The 14243-nt window shown below is 45.2% G+C and overlaps 1 protein-coding gene across 1 annotated transcript in view; it reads right to left on the bottom strand.

The window, feature by feature from the left end:
• Positions 1-13861, bottom strand: part of LOC116505911 (unconventional myosin-Vb-like) — a 228911-nt gene extending 215050 nt beyond the window's left edge. The window contains exon 1 of the mRNA XM_032213404.1: positions 13755-13861. The gene's annotated coding sequence lies outside the window, so the exon portion shown is untranslated. The remainder of the gene's footprint in view (positions 1-13754) is intronic.
• Positions 13862-14243: the final 382 nt, after the last annotated feature.

Below are 14243 nucleotides of genomic sequence, written 5' to 3'. Positions count from 1 at the left end.
GGTCATAGGTGTGAAAAACGGCCGTAAGTCACTTTTTTCAGTGCTGTTGTAACTTTGAAGGGTCATTAAATGAACGGTCGCTAAACGAACTGTCAGGGACTACCTGGACTCAGGGCAAATGTTTCACAATCTCTTTGAAGCAATTGACCATGCAGAAAACAATTGATCATGGGGATCCTGCAATGGTCGTTAAGTGTGAAAAATGATCATAAGCGAGTCATATGATGAGCTGTGGTTAGAATGCACTACTGCAGGCTACTTCTGCTGACTGCCGGCTACCAGAAATTAGGCAGTTCAAATCTCATTAGCGCAGGGTTGACTCAGCCTTCCTGCTGTAGCCCACCAGCAGCCAGCAGAGCTGGCAGCTGATTCGGAAAGTGAGGAGGTTGGGGAGGAACATGGGCCAGTCCTGGAGTCTGGGGAAGGCTCTGAGGTGGGCTCTGTGTCAGAGGCAGAGAGGGGGCCAGAGCCGTATGCCAGTTATCAGCTGCCTTCAGAGTCAGACATCAGTGAGGCAGAGGAACAGCTGGAGCCTGTTCCCAGTGTGCGCATGCGCAGAGATGCCAGACGAAGGGAAAAGCTAAGGAACAGGGGTCGACTTGAGAGTAAGGCCACAGGTGGATGATGAATGGCAATAAAAGGAAAGGAAAGGAAATAAAAGAGGAGCGAAAGGGGAGTGGAGTTTGCAGGAGACAATTAGTTCACTTAATTGGTTGGTGACTCTCTGAGACTCCTTGCCAGGTTTTGCAGATATCGGCCTGGCAGCTCTCCAAGCCAGATAAGGTCTGTGACTGTAAATCCTCCCTTGAAAGACTTTGCTGGATGTGAATGAGCAGAATTCACAGCAAATTAATAAAAGAGATTTTTGTCGGGACAAGGAGTTTGCTTCATGCTCTTGGGAAGCCTCGGTCAGAAAACTTCCATTCTTCCGAGGTGGGTAAAATGAGGACCCAGATTGTTGGGGACAATAGGCTGACTCTGTAAACCGCTTAAAGAGGGCTGTAAAGTACTGTGAAGTCTAAATGCTATTGCTTATTCGCTAAATGCAATGCCTATTCAGTGCCATTGTAACTTTCAACAGTCACTAAATGAACTGTTGTCAGTGGAGAACTACCTGTGTATATGTTGTATGTATACAAACATACCTCTGTTCAGCCATTTTTTTTATAAAAAAAAGGATGATGCTACATGTAGAAGAGAGGCTACATTTTGTTCACCCATCACTCATCACTTCCGGACCACTGGACTAAAACATTTGCAAAGAGGCTAAATGTACTTTTTGCCTTACCTTGTTGAAATATACCCAGGTCTAGGAACACACTTAGTCATACAGATGGTCCCTGACTTATGACCATTTGTACAGCGATCGTTCAGAGTTATGACAATGCTGTAAACAATGCTGGCTGGGTAATTCTGGGAGTTGAAGTCCACACATCTTAAAGCTCGCAAGATTGAGAAACCCTGCTGTCAATAAATTGTCTCTGTAATCAATCAGAATAGAGCTGGAAGAGACCTTGAAGGTCTTCTAGTCCAACCCCATGCTCAAGCAGGAGACCCCTATATCATTTCAGATGGATGGTTGTCCAGCCTCTTTTTAAAAAAACCTCCAGTGATGAAACACCTATAGCTTTTGAAGGCAAACTGTTCCACTGGTTAAATGTCCTCACTCTTAGGATGTTTCTCCTTAAGTCTACGTTGCTTCTCTCCTTGATTAGTTTCCATCCATTGTTTCTGGTCTTGCCTTCTGGTGCTTTGAAAAATAAGTTGACCCCACCCCCTTCTTTGTGGCAGGCTGTGGCTGACTTCACCTTGAGTCCACCTTGGTTTCAACTTGGATGTAACCCAGTAGTGAAATTCAATTTTTTTTACTACCGGTTCTGTGGGCATGGCTTTGTGGGTGTGGTATAGCTTGGTGGGTGTGGTGTAGCTTGGTGGGTGTGGCTTGTGAGCGTGGCAGGGGAAGGATACTGCAAAATCCACATTCCCACCCCACTCCAGGGGAAGCATACTGCAAAATCTCCATTCCCACCCCACTCAGGGAAAGGATACTGCAAAATCTCCATTCCCACCCCATTCCAGGGGAAGGATACTGCAAAATCTCCATTGCCACCCCACTCCAGGGGAAGGATACTGCAAAATCCCCATTCCCTCCCCACTCCAGGGGAAGGATACTGCAAAGTCTCCATTCTCTCACCACTCCAGAGGAATGATACTGCAAAATCCCCATTCCCTCCCCACTCAGGGAAAGGATACTGCAAAATCTCCATTCCCACCCCATTCCAGGGGAAGCATACTGCAAAATCTCCATTCTGACCCCACTCCAGGGGAAGCATACTGCAAAATCCCCATTCCCCCCTCACTCCAGGGGAAGGATACTGCAAAATCTCCATTCCGACCCCACTCCAGGGGAAGGATACTGCAAAATCTCCATTCCCATCCACTCCAGGGGAAGGATACTGCAAAATCCCCATTCCCTCCCCACTCCAGGGGAAGGATACTGCAAAATCTCCATTCCGACCCACTCCAGGGGAAGGATACTGCAAAATCTCCATTCTCTCCCCACTCCAGGGGAAGGATACTGCAAAATCCCCATTCTCTCCCCACTCCAGGGGAGGGATATTGCAAAATCCCCATTCCCTCCCCACTCCAGGGAAAGGATACTGTAAAATCCCCATTCCCACTCCACTCCAGGGGAAGGATACTGCAAAATCCCCATTCTCTCCCCACTCCAGGGGAAGGATACTGCAAAATCCCCATTCCCTCCCCACTCCAGGGAAAGGATACTGTAAAATCCCCATTCCCTCCCCACTCCAGGGGAAGGATACTGCAAAATCCCCATTCTCTCCCCACTCCAGGGGAAGGATACTGCAAAATCTCCATTCCCACCCCACTCCAGGGGAAGGATACTGCAAAATCTCCATTCTGACCCTACTCCAGAGGAAGAATACTGCAAAATCTCCATTCCGACCCACTCCAGGGGAAGGATACTGCAAAATCTCCATTCTCTCCCCACTCCAGGGGAAGGATACTGCAAAATCCCCATTCTCTCCCCACTCCAGGGGAGGGATATTGCAAAATCCCCATTCCCTCCCCACTCCAGGGAAAGGATACTGTAAAATCCCCATTCCCACCCCACTCCAGGGGAAGGATACTGCAAAATCCCCATTCTCTCCCCACTCCAGGGGAAGGATACTGCAAAATCCCCATTCCCTCCCCACTCCAGGGAAAGGATACTGCAAAATCCCCATTCCCTCCCCACTCCAGGGGAAGGATACTGCAAAATCCCCATTCTCTCCCCACTCCAGGGGAAGGATACTGCAAAATCTCCATTCCCACCCCACTCCAGGGGAAGGATACTGCAAAATCTCCATTCTGACCCTACTCCAGAGGAAGAATACTGCAAAATCTCCATTCCGACCCACTCTGGGGCCAGCCCGAGGTGGCATTTGCTGGTTCTGTGAACTACTCAAAATTTACGCTACCGGTTCTCCAGAACCTGTCAGAACCTCCTGGATTTCACCCCTGATGTAACCGCCATGGAACCTGTGCTGACCAACCACCTTTATGCTGTTGCCAAGAAATTTACGAGGAGACACCTATCTCCATGTCAATTTCCAGGTTTCCAACTTGACCTTACTTTTTATCCTACTGTTGCCAAAAGCCATCTTGGCTGGCCCTGCTAGAAATGACAACCTTCCGCCATGCTAATGGGGAACCTGAGGAATTGCAACCTGGGTGGGTGCCAGGTTGGGCGAGGCTGTTGGCATCAGCAGGCTTCAATGTTCTTTGGCACGTTGGTTTCTGTTCTCGGCGCGGACTAACTCTGTGCTCATGTGTGCCCGCTTGCTCTGGCTGTCTTACATCCATCATACCCAATCTAATAAACGGGAGTGACTTGTCAACTCAGCTGAAAGCAAAATGAAGGGAATATATTTGACAGAACTAGGGTGAGAAAATAAGAACACTCTAAAAGGCTTGTACCTTGTTGGGGCTGTTGATTCCAGCCCAGAAATAGGGATGGCATTCACACGACATGCAAAACTACCTTGACATTGACCTTGGTCAGGGAGGGGTGGTGGTCAGGGGCACAAGCTGGCCACCCTCCTGCAGCCTGTCAAATTATAACCTTGACAACAACCTCTGCCGGCCCTGACAATTAAGAGACCAGCTACCCCAGCAATTTTTTGCACTAATAAGCGATTTCTAATTGTTGATGCTGTTATAATTGGTATGAGCCAGGACACGAACAAAGGGCAGAGATGGCTCTGTTAGCATTGGACTCACAATGTGGGAGAAAGTGGAGGATTAGACCTTGAAATTCTTTTTTGGGGGGGTAGAGAAGGGGAAAGGAGGGAGGAAAGGGGAAGGGGAAGAGAAAAAAGGGGAAAGAGGAAAGCAAAGATAAAAGAAGGAGGGAAGGGAAAGGAAGCAAAGCAAAGGAAAAAAAAAGGAGGAAAGGGAAGAAAAGCAAAGGAAAGATAAAAGAAGGAGGGAATGGAATGGAAGAGAAGGTAAAGAAAGGAAAGGAAAGATAAAAGGAGGGGATGGAATGGAAGGGAAGAAAAGGAAAGGAAGGAGGGAAGGGGAAAAAGGAAAGGAAAGGAAAAAGAAGGAGGGAAGGGAAGGGAGGAAAGGGAAAGGAAAGAAAAAAGAAGGAGGGAATGGAAGGGAAGAAAAGGAAAGATAAAAGAAGGAGGGGATGGTAGGGAAGGGAAGATAAAAGAAGGAGGGAAGGGAAGGGAAGGGAAAAGAAGGAGGGAAGGGAATGGAAGGGGGAAAAAGCAAAGGAAAGGAAAAAGAAGAAGGGAATGGAATGGAAGGGACGGGAAGATAAAAGGAGGAGATGGAATGGAAGGGAAGGGAAAAGAAGGAGGGAATGGAATGGAAGGGGAGAAAAGCAAAGGAAAGGAAAAAGAAGGAGGGAATGGAAGGGAAGGGAAGAAAAGCAAAGGAAAGGAAAAAGAAGGAGCGGAGGGAAGGGAAGAAAAGGAAAGGAAAGGAAAGGAAAAAGAAGGAGGGAATGGAATGGAAGGAAAGGAAAGATAAAAGAAGGAGGGGATGGAAGGGAAGGGAAGATAAAAGAAGGAGGGAAGGGAAGGGAAGGGAAGGGAAGGGAAGGGAAGGGAAAAAAAGCAAAAGATAGGAAAAAGAAGGAAGGAATGGAAGGAAAGGAAAGATAAAAGAAGGAGGGGATGGAAGGGAAGGGAAAAGAAGGAGGGAAGGGAATGGAAGGGGAAAAAAGCAAAGGAAAGGAAAAAGAAGAAGGGAATGGAAGAGAAGGGATGGGAAGATAAAAGGAGGAGATGGAAGGGAAGGAAAAAGAAGGAGGGAAGGGAATGGAAGGGAAGAAAAGCAAAGGAAAGGAAAAAGAAGGAGGGAAGGGAAGAGAAAGGGAAAGGAGAAAAAGAAGCAGGGAAGGGGAAGGGTGCTGAGCTGCTATTCTCACTTCATTTTCCTGGAGGACCAATGGACCACTTAATCCAGAAAATGTCTAAATTCTACCAAACTCCATCCCAACATAGTTACAAACTGATGTTAACACAATTTCCTTTGGCCCAAAGTCTCCATTGGCATACAACAATAAGCCAAGCTACTGTAGGGCTTAGGTCTATGGGTGGCTCTCAAGTCACACCAAAGCCCTATTTTTTTTTTTGTTTCATCAGGGTTCATGGAATAAACCAGAGTGACAGAATTCACATTCCAAACCAAAACCAAGCCCACATTAAGGCTTAGCACAATGGACAAACTCAGCCACCAACCTTCTGTCCTTCTTATTCAGCCCTTGATTTTTTACTGAATTTACTGAAGTCAGGATTCTACAAACTGGTTTTAAGAAACTAATTAGCAACATGGCAGGGATGGAGATGGGGGAAAAAAATCCAGTAAATCTAATAACATTCAAGGCTACAGTCCGCTATTATGGTCCTCTACTTGACCAAATCCTCTATATCAGGGGTGTCAAACCCGAGGCCTGCGGGACAGATGTGACCTGCGAGGTAGTTAGATCTGGCCCGTGAACCCGCCCTGGAAACAGAGAAGGCCTGGCCCACGGCACCTCTGCCAGCGAAAACGGATGTTAGGAGGGCTGTGTGCGGCCCTCCAAGGCTCCGTTTCCGCCAGCATCGACCTCCTGCAACTCTCTGCCGGTGAAAATGGAACTCGAGAAGGCCACACACGGCTTCCCAGGTTCCGTTTTGGTCTCCCCCAGCTCTGTTTTCACTGTCAGAAGGCTGCAGGAGGCCGTCACGGCTGAAAACAGAGCCTCAACGAGTGATGTGGAGCTGGCCACACACACCCGCCCGGCTCCCCCAGGATCAAACACAACTGTGATGCATTGCTCAATGAAATCGAGTTTGACACCCCTGCTCTATATTCTAAAGAACACATCCTGAGAATAATCTTGGTATTTTCAGCCTCTTTCTGTTTGAGGGAGCTACCGGTCAGAAGAAATTGAGCAAAATTCATTTTAACACTGAAACTGTTGCTTTATATCAAGGGTTTCCAACTTCGGCAATTTTAAGACTTGTAGGCTTCAACTCCCAGAATGGGAATTCTGGGAGTTGAAGCCCACAAGTCTTAAAATTGCCAAGGTTGGACCCTCCTGATTTAAATTATTATGTCCTTCTTTTCATTTCCTTAAAGAATAGAAGCAGCACTCTGGGAGACCGGTAAAGGTGTTTCAGGATAAAAAGAAAACATATCATGAAGTTTTCTCAATTTAAAGTCACAGCTGCTCAACTGAAACAGAGCCAAAAAAAAAGTGTTACCATCTGGCCATCCAGATGTTGGAAATGCCAGGGGCGCAGCGCATAATTTCCCACTGTTTTTGCTTTGTGCGTGTTAAAAAAAGGCTTCCTTTTTTTTAAAACGGACGGTGTGCGTTTATAGATAGGTACACACAATTATTTGCACACATGGAAAGTGACCTAAGGCAGTGTGACGTGAAAGTAGTTTCAAATGAAAAGAAAATATTTCCTAATTTCCTTTTTACGGCCAACTATAATATTTTGCTTATTATAACCAGTGCATTTTATTCTCAAAGCTCTGTGGGGCATGCTTGTCCACAGTGCCAGTTTAATGTTCCTTCAGCTATGAACTAAGGTTTGATCCTAACCACAGTTCCTCTGTGTATTTCAGTCATACGTGAGTTATTTACTGCTGTAATTTATATGACACTTTTCTACACGTTAGAAACTCAGGGCAGAGAATGATCTAAAATAAAACATAAATAATTAAAAAGCACTAAGGGATAAAGTTCTTAATTCACCCAGCACAGAAGGTCTGGATCAAGAAACAAATGTTGACTCCCTGGGAGTAGCAGGGGAAAAAAATGAAAATAAACAAAATTCCCCAGGAAATGAAATCTATAACCTAAGAACTAGATGAGATTTATTAAGATCTGTGACAATTCCCAACTTCTTCATTATAATTCAGCCTCATAGCATCTCTTTGTGGTGATAAATTGGTCAAGATCGTAGATTAGAAGAGCAGGTCTGTGTGAGCCTAAATCCTTTATATTTTTCTGGATTGTTTCTAATTTTTTCACCTAAAAATCCTTGTACTTTTTCAACTTCTTACTGACAAGTGTCAGTAAGGTATTTAAGCAAAGGTGTTTTTAATACTTGGTGGAATAAATGCAGAATCTTGGAAACTGTAATAAAATTTTCCCCTGCCTCCTGTACAGTGAGTTAATTATGGTCACCACACTAGAAAAAAGATGTTGAGACTCAGGAAAAAGTGCAGAGAAGAGCAACCAGGATGATTAGGGGACTGGAGGCTAAAACATACAATGAATGGTTGCAGGAATTAGGCATGGCTAGTCTAGTAAAGAAAAGGATTTTAATAAATTTTAAATAAATAAATTTTAATAAATGTCTTATTTCTGGATTGTTTCTAATTTTTTTCACCTAAAAATCCTTGTAATTTTTCAACTTCTTACTGACAAGTGTCAAGCAGTTGGGAAAGATCCCAAGGTATTTAAGCAAAGGTGTTTTTAAATACTTGGTGGAGTAAATGCAGAATCTTGGAAACTGTAATAAAAATTTCCCAGCCTCCTGTACAGTAAGTTAATTAAGGTCACCACACTATAAAAAAGATGTTGAGACTCAGGAAAAAGTGCAGAGAAGAACAACTAGGATGATTAGGGGACTAGAGGCTAAAACATACGATGAACGGTTGCAGGAACTAGGCATGGCTAGTTGTTGTGGCCCAGCAGGAGCCGTTGGAGCTGCCACCAGACTCCAACAGCGAGTCAGCTCTGGAGGAGGTGGAGGACCCTGGACAGGGTTCCGACTCCAAGCAGGGCTCAGAGAGACTGGTTGGCCACCAGGTGGCCCCTGAGCCTTGGACCAGTGGGGAGGAGACAAGGGAGAGTGATCCAGAAGCCAGCAGTGAGTTGTTCCTGGATGCACCCCATCGAAGAGCTACTCGGCTTCAGGAGCAATTACGCAATTACAGGAGGTAAGTGCGCTCAGCTGATGGTCATTAGGCTCCTCTCCAGACTATAAAAAAGACTGCTTGTGAAACGCCCTTCTTGCAGAAGTCAATGCATTGTCTAAAGAGAACGTAACTAACTTGGCAGGCTGGATTGCTGCCAAGGTTTGTCAGACTTGCTGCCAAGGTTTGTCAGACTTGCTGCCAAGGTCCTTATCTGTTTGTTTGCTTGGCTTTCAGCCATCGAGATTCTAGTCTTGTTATTAAAGGACATTCTAATTAAGCTCATCTTGGCTTTCATTACTGGACGGAGGAGGGGGTGAGAACAGCTAGTCTAGTGAAGAAAAGGATGTTAATAAATTTTAAATAAATACATTTAATAAATGTCTTATTTAGCAGCTATGTGCATACAGCATGTTACCCAGTATTTGCCAAGGTGGCACAGTGGTTAAATGCAGCACTGCAGGCTACTTCAGCTGACTGCAGTTCTGCAGTTCGGCTGTTCAAATCTCACCGGCTCAGGGTTGACTCAGCCTTCCATCCTTCCGAGGTGGGTAAAATGAGGACCCGGATTGTTGTTGGGGGCAATATGCTGACTCTGTAAACCGCTTAGAGAGGGCTGAAAGCTCTATGAAGCGGTATATAAGTCTAACTGCTATTGCTATTTGGTCTTTTGGATTCAAAGTCTGAAAGATGTTTCAAAACACATGGAGGCAGGCATGCTGCATCCTTCAGCATTGCATTAGGTCAAATATCCCTTGCCTTGGACTAAGCCCAACTTGTTTCATTTCTGGGGAAAGACACAGTTGCTTTAATGAGTTTCAGATAGGGATTACCTTTCATGTGCACCTATTTGCCTTTAAGCCTGAAGTGTCCTGATTTTCAACATAATTTTAAAGTCTAGGAAAATAGCCTCCCAAATCAGCAGGATCTATCAAATTAGCATGGTCTATATGCCAAGAAGCAACGGATGGAAATTTATCAAGAAGAGAAGCAACTTAGAACTAAGGAGAAATTTCCTGACAGTGAGAACAATTAATCAGTGGAACAACTTTTCTACAGAAGTAATGGGTGTTCCAACACTGGAGGCTTTTAAAAAGAGATTGGGCAGCCATTTGTCTTAAATGGTATACGATTTCTTGCTTGAGCAGGGGGTTGGACTAGAAGACCTCCAAGATCCCTTCCAACTCTGTTATTCTGTTATTCTAAAGGTACATCACAGAACTGGGTCAATTGTTTAAATTAGTGAAACAGTGGGTTGATAGGCTCACGTAGATTATGCTAAAATAGTAGTAGTGAAAGTGATGATTATACAGTTTTTTATTATTTAAAAAAACTCTGCTTTTGTGGAACAGCTTGATTGCATTTTAATTATCAGAGCCAGATTACATCTCGTATGTTACAGTATATGAGGTTGAGTCAGGTTTGTCATTATTTTATGCAAGCTCTGAAATTTCTAGAGAGCTGGGAATTAAATAGGATCATTTTAACCCAATTAGTACTTGCAGCAGGAATTCCAGTCACCTTTTGGGGGGGCAGGATCTGGCCTGCATTCAGGGACAGCTCAAATTCATATGACCTTTATTAATTAATACACACCCATTGAATGAGGGGTGGTAGAATCCCAGTGAACTAATGGTTTGAAGCAGTGGTGGGATTAAAAAATGTTAGCAACCAGTTCTCTGCCCAGTTGCTGGGTGGGCCTGGCCATGGTGGGTGCGGCTTCCTCGGCTTCCTGCACCACAGTGGGGGGAGGGGCGCTTTCACCCTCCCCAAGCTCCGGAGGCTTTCCCCCAGCCTCCTGGAGGCCGAAAACATCCTCCCCCGGGATCCGGAGAGCTTCAGGAAGCCAGAAACGGGTCCGTTTTTGGACTTCCATAATTTCCGGAAGCCCCATTTTTCACGCTCCAGAGGATTCCCCAAGCCTCCTGGAGGGCAAAAATGGCCTCCCCCAGGTTCCGGAGGCCCTCTAGAGGCTGGAAACATGCCAGTTTTTGGACTTCCGGAAGGTCCTTTTTTCACACACACACACCCTAGGCTCTGGTGGATTCCCCAAGCCTCCTGGAGGGTGAAAATGGCCTCCCCGAGCTCTGGAGGCCCTCCGGAGACTGGAAACATGCCCATTTCCAGAGTTCAGGAGGCCCGTTTTTCACCCTTCCAGAGCTTCCGCGCAGGCGCTGCACTTATCTGGCATTATGAATGGGCTGTGTGGAGACTACTAAGTGGGGAGGAGTGGGCGCGGCCAGCCAGTCCTTGCAACAAGCAGTTCAGCAAACTAGATGCAAATGATCATCTGGTTCGCCCAAACCGGTGCGAATCGATTGAATCCCACCCCTGGTCTGAAGGACAGGAACATCCAAAGACATAGCAATTAACCCTTAAAGATCTCTTTCAAATATATTCTCTTCCACCCATGGTGATTCACGTACAGAATCATCTGAAAAAGAGACTGGATTTTTGGAACGTGGATTTAAGAGCGGGCAGAGAAACCATAATGATAATCTACATCTGTTCCTTATGTGGAAGGCTGGGGAAAAAAGACCATCCAAGAGCTGGGTTCCTGATCAATATAGTTTGACGCAAAGTGTGCCAAGGTTTCACAACCCTGGGATTTCAAATGATACCAGTGACAATGATCCATGACACATAGCATCCAATCTTACAGGTGCAAAGTTTCTGTTCATATTGCCATTTGGGACTTGCTTTACATTCATCTGCGGGGAAACGGTGCTTGCAATTCAGAACGTTTAGCCTCTAGATCAGTGGTTTTTTTTCCAATTTGGCAACTTAAAGAAATCAATGCCTTTTGTTGGTATCAGAAGCAAAAACACTAAGCTTTTTTCAGAAGTTATTGGCATGTTTTAATTTTAAAAATGATAATATTTTATGATATATCCTATTTCAATCACTGCTGTTGGATATGTTTCAGCCCAGTGAGTCACTGGTGAGACGGAATACATACTTATAGGTATCTGTTATATTTGAGCCCAATTATTTAAATCACAAAAGTTGTCAGCACAATATCCACAGATGACAGGTGCCGTTGAATACTTAACTGATGCTTGCATCCTCTTCAAACTATTAAACATGAATCACATTTTAAAATAATTGCCTTAAAGGATGTGACTTGAAAACACAACGGCCACTCATAATAATGCTCAAATGAAACAAACAAAATGTTGAAAAGTTATGATATTTACGTTGTTACTTACCAAGCACATCTAAATGATGTTAAAGTAACCAAAATATCTTTACATCCCCAAGGCATGTCACAACTTTGGAGCGTCCCTAATGTTTGGAAATTGAAAGTTGAAAGATTTGACCCGCCCTAACATTGCTCATTGGGTATAATGATAAAATAATATTAATAGTGATTCAACTGAGTGCAATTGGGCAACAATTCTCAGAAACACTGAATCTCTTTGTCAGGGTTCCAAGTAAGACTCCCAATGAAAGAAGACTCCCAGGCGTAAGTTTCCTCAAAGTTCCATTTTATTAGAGATGTCATATTGGCACATCTGGGAAAACCCGAATCTGAAAGTTTCCAGGTTTTCCCCACCCAAGTGAAAGTTCAAGTCCCTGCCCAGCACCCACATGTCCATCACATGATCCAATCAAGCAACGCCCCACCTGGAGATGCCTCCCAGTCACACCACTCCAGGTACAGGGCAAAATGTCCTTGACTCTCTGAGAAAGGAATGTTATTTTGACTATAACTCCCATACTCCATATAATCCCCCCTCCCAGTTTCCAACAGCATCAAATTCAGGAGTGGAATTCGACCAGATCAGGCGAACCAGTAGGGATGATTTGAATCGGTTCCCCGAACCAGTAGAAATCACCCTTGATTGGCCCCGCCTCGGTCGCCCAGTCGCCCGGTTGCTGCTCACCTCTTCCAGCCGCTCGCTTGGCCCTCCCTGCCGCTCTCCCTCCATTCACAGCGGAGCTGCTGCAGCCTGTCCCTTTAAGGTAGTCACGGGGGGGGGGACCATAAAGGGAGCAGCAGCTCCGCTGTGAATGGAGGGAGAAACATTCGGATTCTCTCTGCCACAGCATTCACTATGAGCTTTTCTCATGTTCATACACATATTTTTTCTTACTGGGTTCCATGGGCGTGGCTTAGTGGAGGGTCCTGTGACTGAGTGGGTGTGGCCACAAGTGACATTGAGTTGCCCACGCCCACTAAGTCAAAGGAATCCCTTCCACCAAGCCACGCCCAGGGCCGGATTTTCCTATAGGCTAACTAGGCTTCAGTCTAGGGCCTCAAGATCAAGAGGGGCCTACATTCAAATTGTTAGCAAAATTAAAATTACACTATTCTAAAAACAGTGAACACTAAAACACTGAACCGAAAATAAGGAGAAATTCTACGCATATGACTAATAAACAAACATAAAAATGTATTGGTTAAGATCGTTCCAGCGCCGCGGCAGTTGGGGAGCCCGCCCACGTTCCCGGCACCGGCGGTCGGGCAAGAGGCACGGCCGCTCCCAGTAGCCGCCCCGTCGACGCGGAGCCCACCAGTGGCCAGGCAGGTGGGGGCGAGGGGGGCGAGTCAGGCAGCTGAGCGCAGCAGGGGAGGCGGTTGGCCTCGCTGCCTTTGCCGCAGTGCAGAGCCGCCCTCCGTCAGGAGGCCAGCAATATATATTGATATATATTGATATATATCACAGTAATGATGTATTTTATTGTCTCTCATGTAATTTACAAACTTAAAAATGGGAGGTGAAAGGGCCTCATAAGTGGAATAGCCTAGGGCCTCTTTTCATCTAAATCCGGCCCTGGCCACGCCCACAGAACTGATAGGGGAAAAAATTGAATGTCACCCTTGATCGAATGTGGCAGGCCTGAAGGCCCACTGCAAAATATGGCTTCCAGGCCTGACACTCTTTTCCTGCATATGGTGCAATGAGGGTTTTATAAATGAACAATTAGCTTAGCCCTTGGATCAAGCACGGCATACTCAGAATCACAAGCACGGGCTTTTACAGTCGAAGGAAACAAATTGCAAGGGAAAAAAACCTGCAAAAAAATAATAATTACACCATGGAAATGGGCAATGACTAATACACCGGCTTTAACTCTCCACTTCCCTATATACAGTATAGGTTCAACGTTATTCATTTTTAAAATGTGTTTACGTCTCTTCTAGGAATCTCTGCCAACGGGAAGAATTACAGTATTAAAATTTCAGTGCTGGTTAACCATCAAATTGCTTTCCCGGCCTTCCTTCAAATTACTATTCAAAAGATAGGCCTGTGATAGAAAACTTTTACAAAGGAGGAAAATTTATAGAACAAACGAACAAGCCAAATGCCTACCGTGTCATCTTCAAGTTTCAGGCGCAGAGTTTTATCCCCCTCTTTGTAATCTCTGATGATTTCAGCTGATTTCCAGACTTCCTCTGGGTCAGGAATCCATACTCTTGTATACTATAAGGGGAGAAAAACAATAAGAGAAAAAGTAAAATAATAAGTTGAGCACCGGGAAATGAACACAGGCCGACAAAGGAAATACGGGTAGTATTTGAGCCCAAAATTTATGTTGCTAAATGAGACCTTTGGTAAGAGAATTTTGTCCCAGTTTATTACCTTTCTTGACATGTTTGTTAAGTGAATCACTGCAGTCGTTAAGGTAGTAACATGGTTGTTAAGCAAATCTGGTTCCCCCATTGACTTTGCTTGGCAAGAAGGCTGCAAAAGGGGATCACATGACACCAGGACACTGCAACCGTCATAAACATGAGACAGGGCAAGTGTCTGAATTTTGATCCCGTGACCACTGGGATGCCACAATAGTTGTAAGTGTGA

The sequence above is a fragment of the Thamnophis elegans genome, chromosome 3, assembly GCF_009769535.1.
Source record: "Thamnophis elegans isolate rThaEle1 chromosome 3, rThaEle1.pri, whole genome shotgun sequence".
Taxonomy (NCBI): Eukaryota; Metazoa; Chordata; class Lepidosauria; order Squamata; family Colubridae; genus Thamnophis; species Thamnophis elegans.
This window is presented reverse-complemented; position numbering and strand designations above follow the sequence as displayed.